At 37.7% G+C, this 15,382-nt stretch overlaps 1 protein-coding gene and 1 pseudogene across 2 annotated transcripts in view; one reads left to right on the top strand and one right to left on the bottom strand.

Moving 5' to 3' along the window:
- LOC105994816 overlaps nt 1–5,132 on the bottom strand; it is a 23,860-nt pseudogene extending 18,728 nt beyond the window's left edge.
- Rbms3 (RNA binding motif, single stranded interacting protein 3) overlaps nt 1–15,382 on the top strand; it is a 717,266-nt gene that overhangs the window by 370,227 nt on the left and 331,657 nt on the right. The gene's annotated exons all lie outside the window — the stretch shown is intronic.

A 15,382-nucleotide genomic window follows, 5' to 3' on the forward strand; every position in this document is an offset into this window, starting at 1 on the left:
TTCCTTCCTTCCTCCCTCCCTCTCTCCCTCCCTCCCTTCCTTCCTTCCTTCCCTCCAAGTCCTCTCTTCCCCTCCCTCCTTCCCTCTCTCCTTCCTGCCCTTCTTTCTTCCCTTTCTCTTGTTTTCTTGTTTGCTTGCTTGCTTGTAAGTGTTAGGGATGGAACCCAAGGCCTTACACATTCCAGACGAATGTTCTATCAATGAATAACACTTCCAGACTCCAAGTTTTGGCTCCTTACAAAGCTTTTCAGGTTGTTCCTTGCAGGAAAATTCAAGAAGCAATCCTCTCGTAGAAACAGGCAAGCAGTAGGATAGGTGTGAGACTAAAAGTACTGTGCTTGGTATGTTGTAAGTCCTTCACTTCCTCATTATGGAGAATTTATTACTTAGACAGCATTTAGTGCCCATAACAACATGAGCACTAGAGTAGAGCATTTCTTCCCTCCCCAAATGGGAGAAGCATCTTGTCTAATAACACTTCATCTCTGCCAGTATGCAAATATCAAGTCACAAATAGCAGCTTGATGCCATTTTTTTGTGGTTGTTACTCTTTGCCATCGGATAAAAACTATTTTTCATTCCTTCATTTGAAGAAGTCATACGTTATTTTTATTTGTATCAATTAATAGTATGAGGAGAAATCATTTTACCGTGTCCACATAGCTATACAATTCAAGAGGATCACAATCCCAATTATTCTTAAGCATTCTCCTTCTTCTGATCTCCCTATGTCCAAACCAGTCTCAGTACCTTTTCTCGAAAATCTAGATATTAGTACAAAACACATGGCAAAGAGTATGCAAGTGTGGTATGCAATCTGAGAATGTGAATTTGAAAAACACACAGCACAATATAATCTTTCCCACTCCCATCAGACAAAAAAGACAATGCAGTTTAACGCACACTTTCAACATGACCAAAAACAGCATGCGGAAGTGTTTCATTCTAGCAATCTTCTGTGCCTTGTCTCTGTCTTGAAAAGCAAGCCAGGATAATGAGGGATAAGATTCTTCTGGCATAAGAACCTGTATTAAAAATAATTCTAATCAGTAATAGATTATGAGCTTATTTTTGTATTAGTATACATCTAAAAGCCATTACTCCATCAAGGCTGTACTTCATACTTTTTCATGCTCTGAGATCATTCTGAGAATTTTATTTATTCTCCTTGGATCATGTAGTTCTATAGAGTTTTTTCCTTACAGCTGAAAAATTATTTGATAATTTGACTCTATCTTCTATTACCCAGTACAGCTCCTCTTTGGATCACTCTTTGGAATAGAATTCCCAATCCTTGCCTCTTGATCACTCTTTGGAATAGATTTCCCAATCCTTACCTCATCATAGAATTTAAAGAAAGAGATAGTCTCAATGCTAAAATAGTCAACTACTTTTCATGTAAATGATTTGTGATACATTAGGGGTCTGCAAAGATCCGCCAGGAATAGACTGGTTAACACATTTCTCCACCTCGAACCCTTCATCACTGGCACTTTCTTGACTTGAAGTATAATAGGAAAAGTTTAAACCAAAACAAAAGATGTTACCAAATGAGGTCTATTTTAAACCGTGGAGTATTTGGTTGTCTGTGTCATATGTTATAAATTAATCTAAAATTTGTTGTGTGCCAGACTTCATTCCCAACTTTGAAAGTTTCTGAAGGTACACAGAGTAAAATCAGACTGCATTTTGTAATTTGAGAGGTTGGAAAACATATTCAGATCCTGAACCTACTAAAAATATAAATCAGAATAATAACTCTGTCTCTGAAAGTTGAAAGTTTTTGTTACTGTTCTTTATCGGGAACTTTACTGGTCTTTGAAGTTCTTCCAGGCACAAAAGTTCCATTAGAGGAAATAGTCTAGTTTGGGTAAAGAGACCTGGAGGGGGATTCTGGCAGATTCTGATGATGAGTCTACTTTGGATGAATTGTGAAGAGGTTTCACTTAATCTCTGCTTGAAAGACCCCACAATTAAATAGTATTTCCCTACTTTTTTGGAAAGTTGGGAATGACCTTCATGCTTGAGTATAAGAGTATAGACCTATTCAGTATGGACAGTATAAAGTGAAGATTCTTATCTCAGGTCTACAAAATTAAAATATTCCAGGACAAGAACCTGGAGATTTTATTTTCTTGCTAATTTTCCTTATCATAACATATTATTTTTTCAGTTCTGGAAACATTTGTAAGACTGACTTTTATGTGTCCAGTGTATTTATTCTTTTTCTAAACAATTTGTACTGAAATGAGGAAAGGTTCACAATAAAACACTTAATGATAACTGGGCATGGTGGCACATGCTGGTAATTCCACCCAGTGGGAGGCTGGGGCAGAAGGAAAATCATAAGTTTGGGGCCAGGCATTGCTACATGGTGAGACACTGTCCCAAAATGAAACAAACAAAAATCACAAAAATATAATGACTAGGAAACCACAATATATAAGTAACCCCTGTTATATGCTTCATAGAGATCTAAACACCAACCATTAAAGGTAAAAGAGTTATCTCTAGATGTGATAGAACATATACTTCCTTTTTAGCAAAAGAGAAAAAACAGTTAAACTTTGGAAAATAAAGATAACTTTTACATATGAAAACATATACTGGGTCATGTGCATATATTCAGAAACATATCTATGACCAAAGTGTCATAGATACAGGGAACATCACAATGGTGTAACTCCTTTGAACAACTAGCATAGTTTAACAAAATGAAAACCAGGAAGCAAAATAGTGTGTTATCCAGAAGGAGAGGTCAAGGAGGAATAGGCAAATGAAAGGAGAAAGGAATGGTCAGCAAATACAGTCCTAATATTCAATATTAGGAAAATACAGTCCTAATATTCAATATTAGGAAAATGGAACCCTGGATCAGTGGGTATGGTTGGAGAGATGAAGGAGAATGATAAAAGAGATAACTTGATCAAGATGTGTTGTACTCATTGCCTGATATTGAATTGAGACCCCTTGTATAATGATATAGATAATTTTTAATGTAAAAAATAACATTAGAGCAATAAAAAGATCATTTTTAGATGTTTTTAAGGAAATAGTTGTTGGAAGCAAATCCTAAGGCTCTTCAGTCCCCGTAACTATGCTACACTAGTTACATTCTAGAAAGACATGCATAGGACTGTCTATCATAAACAAAACAAATTCCCTTGATTATCAAAGTGTGGTATGTTGCACAAAGTAATTTGCACCAGAGTTGGATCATACATAGATTCCATTATTTCAAAATGGAGGGGGAGGGTCATTAAAGTAGTCTTACATTAGTCCATTCAATCGTCTCTGCTATCAATCAGATAGTGACAGCATTGGTTCCTCATAAAGAAAACTTTAGGGTAGTATATGTTACACTAAATCATTCCGTTTCTTCTGTTAGGTAAACAGTGAGAAGGTCCACTGCCTCGACTCCCCTATGACCTTGGGGGAGTGCTTTGCTTCCCCTGTTGCTGTTTGGGTTTTTGTTGTTTCCCCTTCTAGGAATGGAGATGATAATGTTTCTAAGGATTGCATGAGCTAATACATGTAAGAAGCATAGGATATTATTTCTCAGACAACTATACAATAATTAGCTACTATGGCATTTATACATATTAGATACTTCAGGGAAACTTTAGCACTAAGAAGGAAATAAAAATCATTCATACTGTCATCCACAAGACAAGTAGGATACCATTTTAGTGTCTTCTTATCCTCCTTCATCATCCCAGCAAAAAATTGTAAGAAATGAATCTACTCATATGTATTTTATTTTAATGACATGTATTATTGAATATATTTATTCAATAATAATGAAATTCATTATTGAATGTTAGGTAAACTAAGTCATATTGTTATTATAAATGGTTACAGAAAATTATTTTCTTTAGAGATATGCCTTTCCTGATATGGAAAGGCATAAATAACATCTATTTTATGCGTATTTTGGTGTACTATTAAAGTACTTTCTAGAAAGTTTATGGCAAATGTCACTTTTAATAAAATATGAAATGCTTTTTTGTGGTACTTGGGTTTTAAATCATGGCTTCATACTTACTTGGCTTGTTTGCTCATTGCACTGGTATTCTACCACTTGAGCCACTTCTCTAGTCAACTTTTTTTGCTGGTTATTTTGGAGATGGGGTCTAATGGATTTTTCTGCCTGGGCTAGCTTTGAAATGTGCTCCTCCTGACCTCAGCATCCTGAACAGCGAGGATCACAGAGTAACACTCTGGTGCTCAGATTGAAATAGTCTTTAAACAACAGTAGATTTCTCTTTGGAAGAAAAAAGGATGGAAATTACTTTTTTTCTTAATTTTTTATTGTAAAAATACTGTACAGAGGGGTTACAGTTACATGAGCAAAGTAAATGAGTCCATTTCCTATTGAGCATTGTTACACCCAACTTTATTTTTCCCTTTCCTCCCCACCTCCTTAACACAGAAATGACTTGTTAATGTTTAGTTTGCCTCCGTGAGTTAAAGAAATTAACCACTGTGTATTTCATTGGCATGACTGTATGTTACACTGTGATGCGTAGTATCACATGGACATGACAATGTCCTATGTATTACAGGGATGTCAGTATTCCTTAAAGAATATACTTGTTAATTAAATGTACACATTCATGGAGGTAATATCTGTGGAGTCCCTCCTCAAGGAGAGGAATGCAAACACAGGACATTTATTTGGAATTATCAGTCTCTATGAGGAGCCAAGACCCATGGTACTTGGCCAGGTTCCTCTGGCCTGTGGGCATAAATTCCAAACACTAGAAGCCAAGGGAAACCCCTTAAAGCTGCCTTTCTAAGGGAGAAGGAACCCAAAACAAACAAAATAACAAAATAAGGTTGATGACTCTCATCCACAGTGAAGGGTCTTGAACATTTTATGAAGCGATAGAAGTTCTAGTTTCACTTATTATGAACAATAACTGCTCTCTTTTATTGGGCACACAAATGGTGGCAGGCTAATTGTGACTCTTTCTGACTGCCTGTGATCCCAAGGGGTTCTCAGCTTGTAGGTCAGATGGTGAAGTGAGTCCTGAACTTGGAGGGAAGGAGTTTGCCCAGGGGTTTGTAATTTTAATTGGGGCCACAGCCTCATCGTCAAATCCAACTCCAAGTTCTCTGTTCTCTCCCATTTATACCCCAGGCTCTCAACTTTTAGTCTGTTACATTTCTGTGTGATTTTTGCCACTTATGCATATTAAACTTTTCCTTACATATGAATGTAAGTAAAATAAAACTTTAAAATGTAAACATAAATTAACCCCCTTCTTTTTACATATATAGAGACATAAAAAGAGCCCAAATGTTTTTCTCTAAAGATACTTCTCCAAATAGTTCATCTGCCCAGCTTCTGAGTCTAGATTCAATCATATTTACATGCTTTCTATTTTGTGACAAACAGATCTGTCTAAGTGGAGTTTTTAATGGCTAAAATTGTATGCTTTCTTAGAGCAATGCAGTAATTGATAATTATCTGTGACAGATATTTTCAAAAGCATCTATTTAAAGCAGAAGGCTGGGACATACAGTAAGTCTTATATGCTAACAGGACAGACACTGGCTTCCCTGATAAGTATGATCTAGTTAAAGGCTACCACATGATATACATTCCATTTCAGGCCATTTCTTGATGCAATACAGAGCAATAAATAATAATGAGCTTTTCTCTTTTTTTAAAAATTCTAGGACTGATAGTCTATTGCTCAAATTACTGTACAATCTTCCAGGTAGATTTGTGTTGTGAGAAAGATTTTCCTCTTACTACATGATATTCAATGAGAGCAAATAGCAAGAGGACTACCTTAGGCAATAGTTGATTCAAAAATGAGTTAGGAGCAAATAACCAAGTTGTTCTATGTGATCTGCCTGAAAGCATCTGTCCCTTTCTCTCTTCCTGTCTGTTGCCAGGCCAGGATGTCACCTATAAGGGACCCCTGTAGAGCTGCCTAATGAAAACTGCAGCCAATAGGGACACCAGAATCAGCAAACAGGAGCTTTAAGAACATGGGCTTCCTTCCTGTAATGTTTTCAGTTTGTCTGCTTTGACTCCAAGGTCTCTGATCCATTTGTAGTTGAATCTGGTGCAGGGTGATATATAAGGATCTAACTTTTTTCTACAGGTGTTTAATTTTGCAAGCACCATTTACTGAAAAGGCTGTCTTTCAGTAAAAAGATTAGGTGGTTATAGATCTGTGGGTTCATTTCTGGGTCTTCATTCCTATTTCATTGGTCCTCAGTTCTGCTCTTGTGCCAGTACCAAGCTGTTTTTATTACTATGGCTTTGTGAACCCTACTGCATTGTTGGTGGGAGTGTAAACTTGTTCAACCACTTTGGAAAGCAGTATGGAGGTTCCTCAAAAGACTCCACATAGAGCTTCCCTAAGACCCAGCAATTCCATTTTTGGGCATTTACCCAAATGATCACAAACAAGGTCATACCAAAGCTACCAGCACAACCATGTTTATCGCAGCATTATTCATTATAGAACCAACCCAGATGCCCCTCAGTAGATGAATGGGTCAAGAAAATGTGGTACATATATACAATGGAATTCTATGCCTCCATGAGAAAGAATGACATTGCCCCATTTCTTAGGAAATGGAAAGACTTGGAAAACATTATATTAAGTGAAGTAACCCAAGCCCAAAGAAACATAGGTCCCATGCTTTCCCTTGTTTGCAATGACTAGTAGGTGTCTAGGACAAGTAGAGAGGGTTAAATGCTACATATATATATATACATATATATATACATATATATATGTATATATATATGTATGTGTGTGTGTGTATGTATATATGACCATATACGGTGATATTAAGTGAAATGTACCCCAAGACAGGCACACAAGAGCTTTTTTTTCTTTCTTGCTATTGTTTTAAATGTATTTATAATGCACTATGTGATTCTTTTGTTTCTTTTGTATGTTCTTCCCCCATGCTATAACTCCTGTTTTCACTGTATTTGATTCTGGTGTTCTGTAATTTGGGGAGAGGAGGGGATATAGCAGAATGCTTAAATGTGGATGCAGGTTGACCCATGGTTGATGATGAGATGTATAGGACACTATGTTGAAAACAAACTTTACAATGTCAGGAGGTAGGGGGGGAGGAGGAGTTGGGGAGGTGGGGAGGGAGGGATGGTAGGGGAAAACCAAGGAGGAGATAACAATGCTCGATAGGAAATGTACTCATTACCCTACTCACATAACCATAAACCTGTATAGTATTTCTACAATAAATATATATAAACCAAATTTTTTTAAAAGAAGAACATGGGCTTCAATTCTAGCTAATCAGGAGGCTGAGACCATGAGGATCGAGGTTTAAAAACCAGCCTAGCAAGGAAAAGCTATGCGATTCTTTTTTTTTTTTTTTTTGTCGGTCATGGGGCTTGAACTCTGGGCCTGGGCACTGTCCCTCAGCTCTTCAGCTCAAGGCGAGCACTCTACCACTTGAGCTACAGTGCCACTTCTGGTTTTCTAGTTGTTTATTGGAGATAGGAGTCTCACAGTCTTTCCTGCCTCGGCTGGCTTTGAACCGCAATTCTCAGATCTCAGCCTCCTGAGTAGCTAGGATTACAGGCGTGAGCCATCGGTGCCCGGCCAAGCTATACAATTCTTATCTGTGACTAACTACAGAAAGCCAAAAGTAGAGATGTGGCTCAACTGCTAGAGTTCTCTCTCAAGGGAGAGCTTGAGATCCTGAGTTCAATCTCCATGAGACAAAAGCAAAAAGAACACAGATCCTTGGTGTCTTCCTTTTGTTGGCTTCTTCATTCTCCTTGTATCCTGTATTACTCCTTAGGAAGAATTGAGAAAGAAGTTTCTTCAGTGCAAAGTGTGCATGTTTTAGGTTTAGTTAATTCTAGGAGAAGGGGTTCTCTGTCTTATTGAACTTAATTTATGCTGCAAATGGCTAGCCACTTAGCTCATGAACTAAAATGCCCTCTTCTTTTTTGGAGTAGCTCAAGGCTGCCATCCCACCCCCCTAGAGATAGCTGGTTAATCTGCACGTGTGCATTTCCAAAACAAAGTAAGCCTGTCTAGATAGATTTTATCTGGTAACATTTTCTTAATCCCACATAATAATAATTTGAATAAATTCAAGGGCATAGAACATTTTCCTTGTTTCATTATTACAAAAAAAAAAACCCCACACACAGACATTTTGATTCTTTGAACACCTTTTAAACTACATACTGTGTCAGCGTCTGTTTGTTCTTGTGGGACATGACAATTATCTGAAGAGAAGCAGCCAGATTTAATCTGACAGCCACAGACGGGAGAAGAGTGCTACCAATCTAATTATCCAGTAATCTAGTCAGAATGGGAGTAATTCTAGGCCTTTCCTGGCAGCTAATCACATTTCCTGTGCATTAGCAGCCACACGTGGGGTGGGCAGCTCTTAGGAACCAGGTTTTTTGGCCCTTGTGGCTTCATGTGCTTCACACTGGGACAATTTCTTTGTTCATTCTCCCCCCAAAGTAGGTTTTTCAAATCCTACTTTGTTCTGTGGTTGTCTTACTTTGACTTCAAGTTCTCAAACTGGTACGTTTTGACCTTCCTTTCAGATTGCTGCAGAAAAGGAGCAGGTTAATTCTGGAAGCCATTTTCTTATTTGCTTGTTCAGGGATAAATGAAGGTGATCAAGACAGGTGGACCTGTTGCAACAATGAGAAGTACAAGTTGTCATGTCCAAAACGAGCTTTACAACCTTGGTGCGAGGGAGGGGAGGTGTGGGAGGGGAGGGGGAAGGAGAAGTATTGGGATTGGGGGGGAGGGGGGAGGCTGGGAAGGGATGTGAAGGGTAAACAAAGGAGGAGGCTGCAATGCTTGGTAAGAAATGTACGCATTATCCTGCCCATGCAATTGTAACACCTCTGTACAGTATGTTCACAAATAAAATAAAATTAAAAAAAAAAGAGAATGTGCAGGGAAGGAAATGAAAGAGGAGGACATAGTCTTCAGCAAAGAAGGCATCGTTTGTAAACTATCCATTTCTTTTCTGTACCTGTGTGTGACTTAAGAGAGAAGGTTTACTAGAGAAAGGGCAAGAAAATTGAGACAGTGCAGATATTTAGACCCCAATTGTGTCTGCAGGTCAAGCTCTAGGCAACTGAGTCATGTTGCATTTCTGTAATTACAATTTGAATGGGGAATGCAAGAATTGACTAAACATGAAAATACTCAGATGGAGAAGGGGATCAATGGTTAATATATGGCTAGTTTCTTTTATCTCATCCCTGTAAAGTAGGATTGTTTTTTGATGGAACTTGTTTTTGACGCTCAAAAGTTGAGATGTATCTGAAAAATCTGTACATAGCAACTGATTCCTTTTTTTTAAGTCCCATATTTGGACCTCATCTACTTTTAGAATTATTGCCTGGATTATTAGGATGAAAGTATTTGAATTCGCTACAGGAAATTTCCAGTCATGATTAGGTTTATAATGTAATACTTAGTCCAAAGTTATCCTAATCAAGGGACTTCCCAAACTATTTCCTCTAGGGATAGAAGGGAATGCGAAGACCCAGTGGATCATGCCTATAATCCTAGCTTCTTAGGATCAAGGTTTAAAGCCGGCCCAGGCCTAAAAGTCCATATTATTCCATCTCCAAGGAAATCAGCCATAAGCCAGGCTGGAGATATAGCTTAAGAGACTGAGCACCAAGTAAGTGCATCACCTAGAGTTTAACCCCCAGTATTGCTAATACTGCCATTACTGGCAACAAAAGAAGAAAAGGAGGAAAAAGAGGAGAAGGAGATGGAAGAAGAAAGAGGAGGGAGAAAATCGAAATCTCACAAAATTAAGGAGCGTTGTCCTTTTCCAACTAAATAGAGGGTTTAAAAAGGTTGGAGATCCATAGAACCTGACATGCATTCATAGAATTCCATCTAACAGCCATAAAAGTGCTAAGCAAGACACAAGCCATGCCGTTGCTTACCAATTTGGCCAAGTGTGGAGGCTTTCCAGTTGTCAACACTGATGTCTCCACAAGGTCAGAGCACTCTTCATCAGAAGAATTTAAACAATCTGAAAATGAAGTGAAGACTCTTCCTAGAAACCTCAGTTCTTGGTGCTCGTTGTTTTGAGTTCAGAGTCCATAGATTTTGTCTAGAGAGTTCAGCAAAAATATAAATAAACCTGTTTTTTTTCCTACTTTAATGCCCTTAATGCATGAACTCAAAGCATAGGTACTGTTACTTAACTTTTTTGATCAATGCTGGTATTCTATTGTTTGAACCACAGCTCCATTTCTGGCCTTTTGGTGGTTAAAAAGTCTCATGAACTTTTCTGCCCAGGCTGGCTTCAAACCATGGATCTTCAATCTCAGCCTCCTGAGTAACTAGGATTATAGGTATAAGGCAAATAAATATTATTATTTTTAATTAGTGACCAGTATATAACATGACTTTTAGCAAGTTATCATAAGACCAAAGGTGGAAAATTCAAGTCAATAGCAAATTTCAAGTTTGGCTTTTTTTCCCCATCAATCCTTCTATTAGCCTGAATGTGCATTCCAATCCACTAAGGTCACTAAATGAAATATTTGCCAAACAGAAATTATGTTTAAGCATGCCAATACTACATGAGCTTATACAAAATATTTCATGGGAAATTAAGATCATAATGACCCATCCCTACAGAAATGTTGCTTAACCATGGTTCAATTCTTACAGAGTCAAAATGAGAAAAAAATAATTCCTCCATGTCAATGACTTGCAATGACACCAGCATCTCATCGTTTCTAATTGGCCCAAATAAAAGGAACATCAATTTTTACATGCCTCAAAGCTGTGTCTCAGTACAAGTTAATGTAATTCAGAAAAGTGGAAGATGTACAAAGATGTACAAAGATTAACAGCTGATCTGAGCAATGGAACTTCTAGTTATTTACAAATGTGGTGCTCTCCTTGCAGCTTTGAACCTTAGATCTTGAATTACTTAAGTGATTAGGATCTGCAAATAAGAACAATGGTCAAATTAATATCTGCTGAATGAGTCAATCTTTGTAAATGTTCAGCTCTCTATCTTATTCATTCTTTGCCAGGGTGTCTGATGCTGTCCAAGGAATGTGCCAGAACAAAAGTGTCTTTGTATTAAAGAACAGTAATAAATTCTGTGATTGCCATATATGAATTATCAATCTGCCCTCGATCTAGTTAGTTTCTGTACAAAAGGTACCATTGATTTTAAGCCTTGGCAATTTTGTTTTGATCCCATGTATAAGGATTTTCCATTGTATTTTGCTATTTTCAACACTATATTTCCCATTATCTTTAATTTGAGGTTTACTTTTATTAAAAAGAAAAAAACAATTGTTGTAACACATTTTAGTTTACACACAATCTATTTTGGGTTTGTGACAGTGCTTTCTTAGCCAGGAGTTTCTAAGGATTGTTTGTTTGTTTTTTACAACATGGATGGTATATTATCTGTGTTGACAAAAAAAAAATCTTTGGCTTGGTGAATTATCCCTGGTCATTATCACAAAGCCTTCTTCCCTTGATGGTCTTTTAAACTTATGCTAGCTGTTTATATGTGATTGCTTTTCACATAATCCTACCTTTGGGATTGCTGTGAAGTTCTAGATTACCTCGAGTTTTTTGAGGAACTCTTAAGGGTCATAGATCTATACCTGACATTCGTCAGAGAAGGTCCTCTTTCCCTCCCTATGCAACTAAATAGAATGACCATGTGACCAAACACCTGTTGAAAAGAAAGTCACTGTGATCAATTTAAATAAAATTGAATCTTCAGGTGCTCAGTCGCTCCATGTAAGTAGTATAGTACAGTATAGTACAGTACAGATACAGAGTATTTTTGCATTGTGGAAAGTTGTGGTGCACAGCCCTTTCTGAAAATGCTTGATAAACTTATTTAGGTGAATTCCTACATCGACTTTAGAGGCAGGGAACAATTGTGACCATACAATCCCTGGTTCAATACCAGAGGCAGCAAAGTTAAGATTAATAAAGTGGCCGGGTGCCGGTGGCTCATGCCTGTAATCCTAGCTACTCAGGAGGCTGAGATCTGAGGATCGCGGTTCAAAGCCAGCCCAGGCAGGAGAGACTGTGAGACTCCTATCTCCAATAAACCACCAGAAAACCGGAAGTGGTGCTGTAGCTCAAGTGGTAGAGCGCTCCCCTTGAGCTGAAGAGCTGAGGGACAAGCGCCCAAGCCCAGAGTTCAAGCCCCATGACCGACAAAAAAAAAAAAAAAAGATTAATAAAGTGGCAGAGCAACTCAGAAGGTGTATTTATACCTCATCATGAGTTCTTACTGCAATCATTCAAATCATTCAAATATTGGTTTTATTAATTCTTTAAAGGGAACTAGGAAAACAGCCACTTGGCAGTCCTTTTATCTAACTGTAGTTAACGTGCTATTTAATGACTCTAAAAAATACACCCACCATTAAATACTGCTTTAGGTATTGTTCTGGGCTACTTTTCTGGTATTTTTACTTTTTATGTACTGTATTTTTTAAATACCATTTGTATATTCTGCCAGCCAGGGGCTCACTTCTCATTTTACTGTCCTTACCATAGTTTTCCACTGTTCCTTTCCCTTCTTTTCCTTTTCCTTTCCCATACCTTTCCTAATTCTTAAAGATATTTAAGTGTCAGAGGAAAAGAAGAAAGGATAGTTAAAGATGCCTTTTTAAGTAAGCATTTAATCAGTTGAATTTCCCACATAATTTGGGTTAAGTGGAAGTGTTTTTAGTGCTGGTCAGCTGCCTCACAAGTTAATATTCCTCATTCTGAATGTGGTATGAAACTTTTAAGGTTGTCTGCAGACCATATATCAGGATTTTACTTTCTATCAAGCACTGAAACCTGACTCTCATAGGCAAAGGCTGCTTTACCAGGTTAGGCCATGTCCTCTCTGTAGATAGCATTGTTTATTCTCTCGAAAAACTGATGTTCATCAACCCCCCCCATATATGTCTGTCTTAGTGTTTTCCCATGAGATATGCTCATGGCAAAAACCTGAATGTCTCATTGTAATATTTCTAGGTAGAGTGAGAGATTCACTGACAACTAAATAGGCTGGAATAATTGAATATAAAAATAAATGCACAGACTAAAAGAAGTTAGGTTACTCTCCTGCTCTATTAGAATTTTGAAGAACTCAGCATGATTAGGAATGTATTATAGTTTTCCCGGGCTCTGTATTCAGAAAACAAGGTAACCTACTTCAAAGATGTGTTTAGACAAATTTCTAAGTTTAAGATTTGAAGATTTCACAGTACTCCGATCTAGGTATCAACCCCTGATTCACAGGTAAAAGTTATAATATAGGAAAACATAGGTAAAAGTTATTAAGCAGGTTTCTTTAAAGAAAAGTTCTAAATCTTTTGTGAATGTCCTTTGCTTAACTTCAGTGTTCTATCTGCTATTCTTCCCCAGAAATACCAATTCCTGGTTGTTCCTACAGGCTGTGTATATATTCTCTGTGTGACTGGATGTCCTTCTATACTTCAACTATTTTATTTTTTTGGGTCCGGTCATGGGGCCTGAACTCTGGGCCTGGGCACTGTCCCTCAGCTCTTCAGCTCAAGGCTAGCGCTCTACCACTTGAGCCACAGCTCCACTTCCGGCTTTTTTCTTTTTGCTTATGTGGTACTGAGGAATTGAACCCAGGGCCTCATGCATGCAAGGCAAGCGCTCTACCACTGAGCCACCTTCCCAGCCCCTATTTCAACTATTTTGAGAACTTGTTCTCACAATCTGACTTCACTCAGTCATTCCATTTACACCAAATTATAATCACTGCCTTATTAGCTAACTATTCCATGTGAAACCATACCCAATTTGTAATGGCTTACTATAACTATTATTATCTCATGACTTTTGTGCTTTAGAAGTTTGGGAGTGGCTTAGCTATGGGCTTTGGCCCATGGTTTCTCCTTTGGATGCACCCCAGGTCAGAGGAGCTCAGGTGGAAGATCTACTTCTCAGATCATTCATGTGCAGATTTAGTTTCTCTTGGGCTATGGACTGGGACCGAAGTTGTTCTTTTTTTGTTTTGTTTTTTCCATATAGGTATCTCTCTGAGGCAGCTCAAGGTATGGGAGCTCAGGTCACTAAGCCAGCAAGTCCAGTATTAAACTGAATACAAAGAAGGTGGCAATAGTCATATTTTATAAGTTAATATTAGGGACAATATCTAATCACTTTTACTAGATACTATCTGATAGAAATGAATTCTTAGATTCATATAGTCATCAGGAGAGGATTATACACAGTATTGAGTGGCTACCAGGAGGTAAGGACCTTTGAGAGACAAGCTTCTTAATGCATTTCTTGCCCAACGTGGTAAACAGTGAGTTCCACACTTCTCCTTTACAGTACTTCCCCACTGAGTTACAAGCACTAGCTTCCATATTTTATTTATTGTCATGTCTTTAGCATGGTGGCTACTTGAGTAGCAGAATATTAAAAAAGTCATTTCCTTTTAAGCATTTGCATCACAATGTTTCAGAGGCAATGGATCTACTGAATGGTAAAAAAAATCTTAGAGAAGTACAGCTACGCCAAAAAAAGCCAAGGGTAATTCCTGAGAGACATTATCTTCTGTAAAAACATGCAGTAAAATAAGAAGACCTGCAGAATGCATAGGGTTGGGCAGACTAAACAAACCCTATGATACTTTGTATTCCCCAAACATGTATATATGCACTGGCAATGCAAACTGAAACCCTAGAGCTCATCCTGGCTCCTTCTGAAGGTAGGTGTTGGAGGACATTCAAATCCAGAGACTCCATATTAAAATTTCAAAAATCACATTCAATAGCTTTTTCATTTTCCTATAGTTTCAACATAGGAGAATTGGCTTTCAGCTTCTTGAGCTAATCCCACAGCCTTATCAGTTTGATTAGCATACTAGACAGCAGAGAGACTCTTGAAGTTTCTAAGGCATCATTTGTGAAGGGAAAGGCAGTACTGTAGAATTTTGAGCTTTCATCCCTGTTTATTATTTTCTTTATACTTTTATATTTTTATTATCTTTAGTTTGTAAAGAGCTTTCAATACAACAAATAAAGTTATACGTAAAATGTATCTAGATTAATGTTACTCCTTCCATCTTTCCCCCCAACCTTTCCAACCCCACCAGTACTAGCACGTTAAAGGCTTACATTTTCACATATGTACATTGAGTGTTCTGATCACCCTTCTCTCCATTTATCTGCTCTCCTCACCTGAACCTCCATCGCTGAAACAAACATGTTTCAGCTTAGCTTCTTTTCCCCTTACATATCTCAAAGGATCTTATCCTTTCTTCCTTTCTTCTTCTTCTTCTTCTTCTTCTTCTTCTTCTTCTTCTTCTTCTTCTTCTTCTTCTTCTTCTTCTTCTTCTTCTTCTTCTTCTTCTT

Source organism: Dipodomys ordii, unplaced genomic scaffold (genome assembly GCF_000151885.1).
Source record: "Dipodomys ordii isolate 6190 unplaced genomic scaffold, Dord_2.0 Scaffold110, whole genome shotgun sequence".
Classification (NCBI taxonomy): domain Eukaryota; kingdom Metazoa; phylum Chordata; class Mammalia; order Rodentia; family Heteromyidae; genus Dipodomys; species Dipodomys ordii.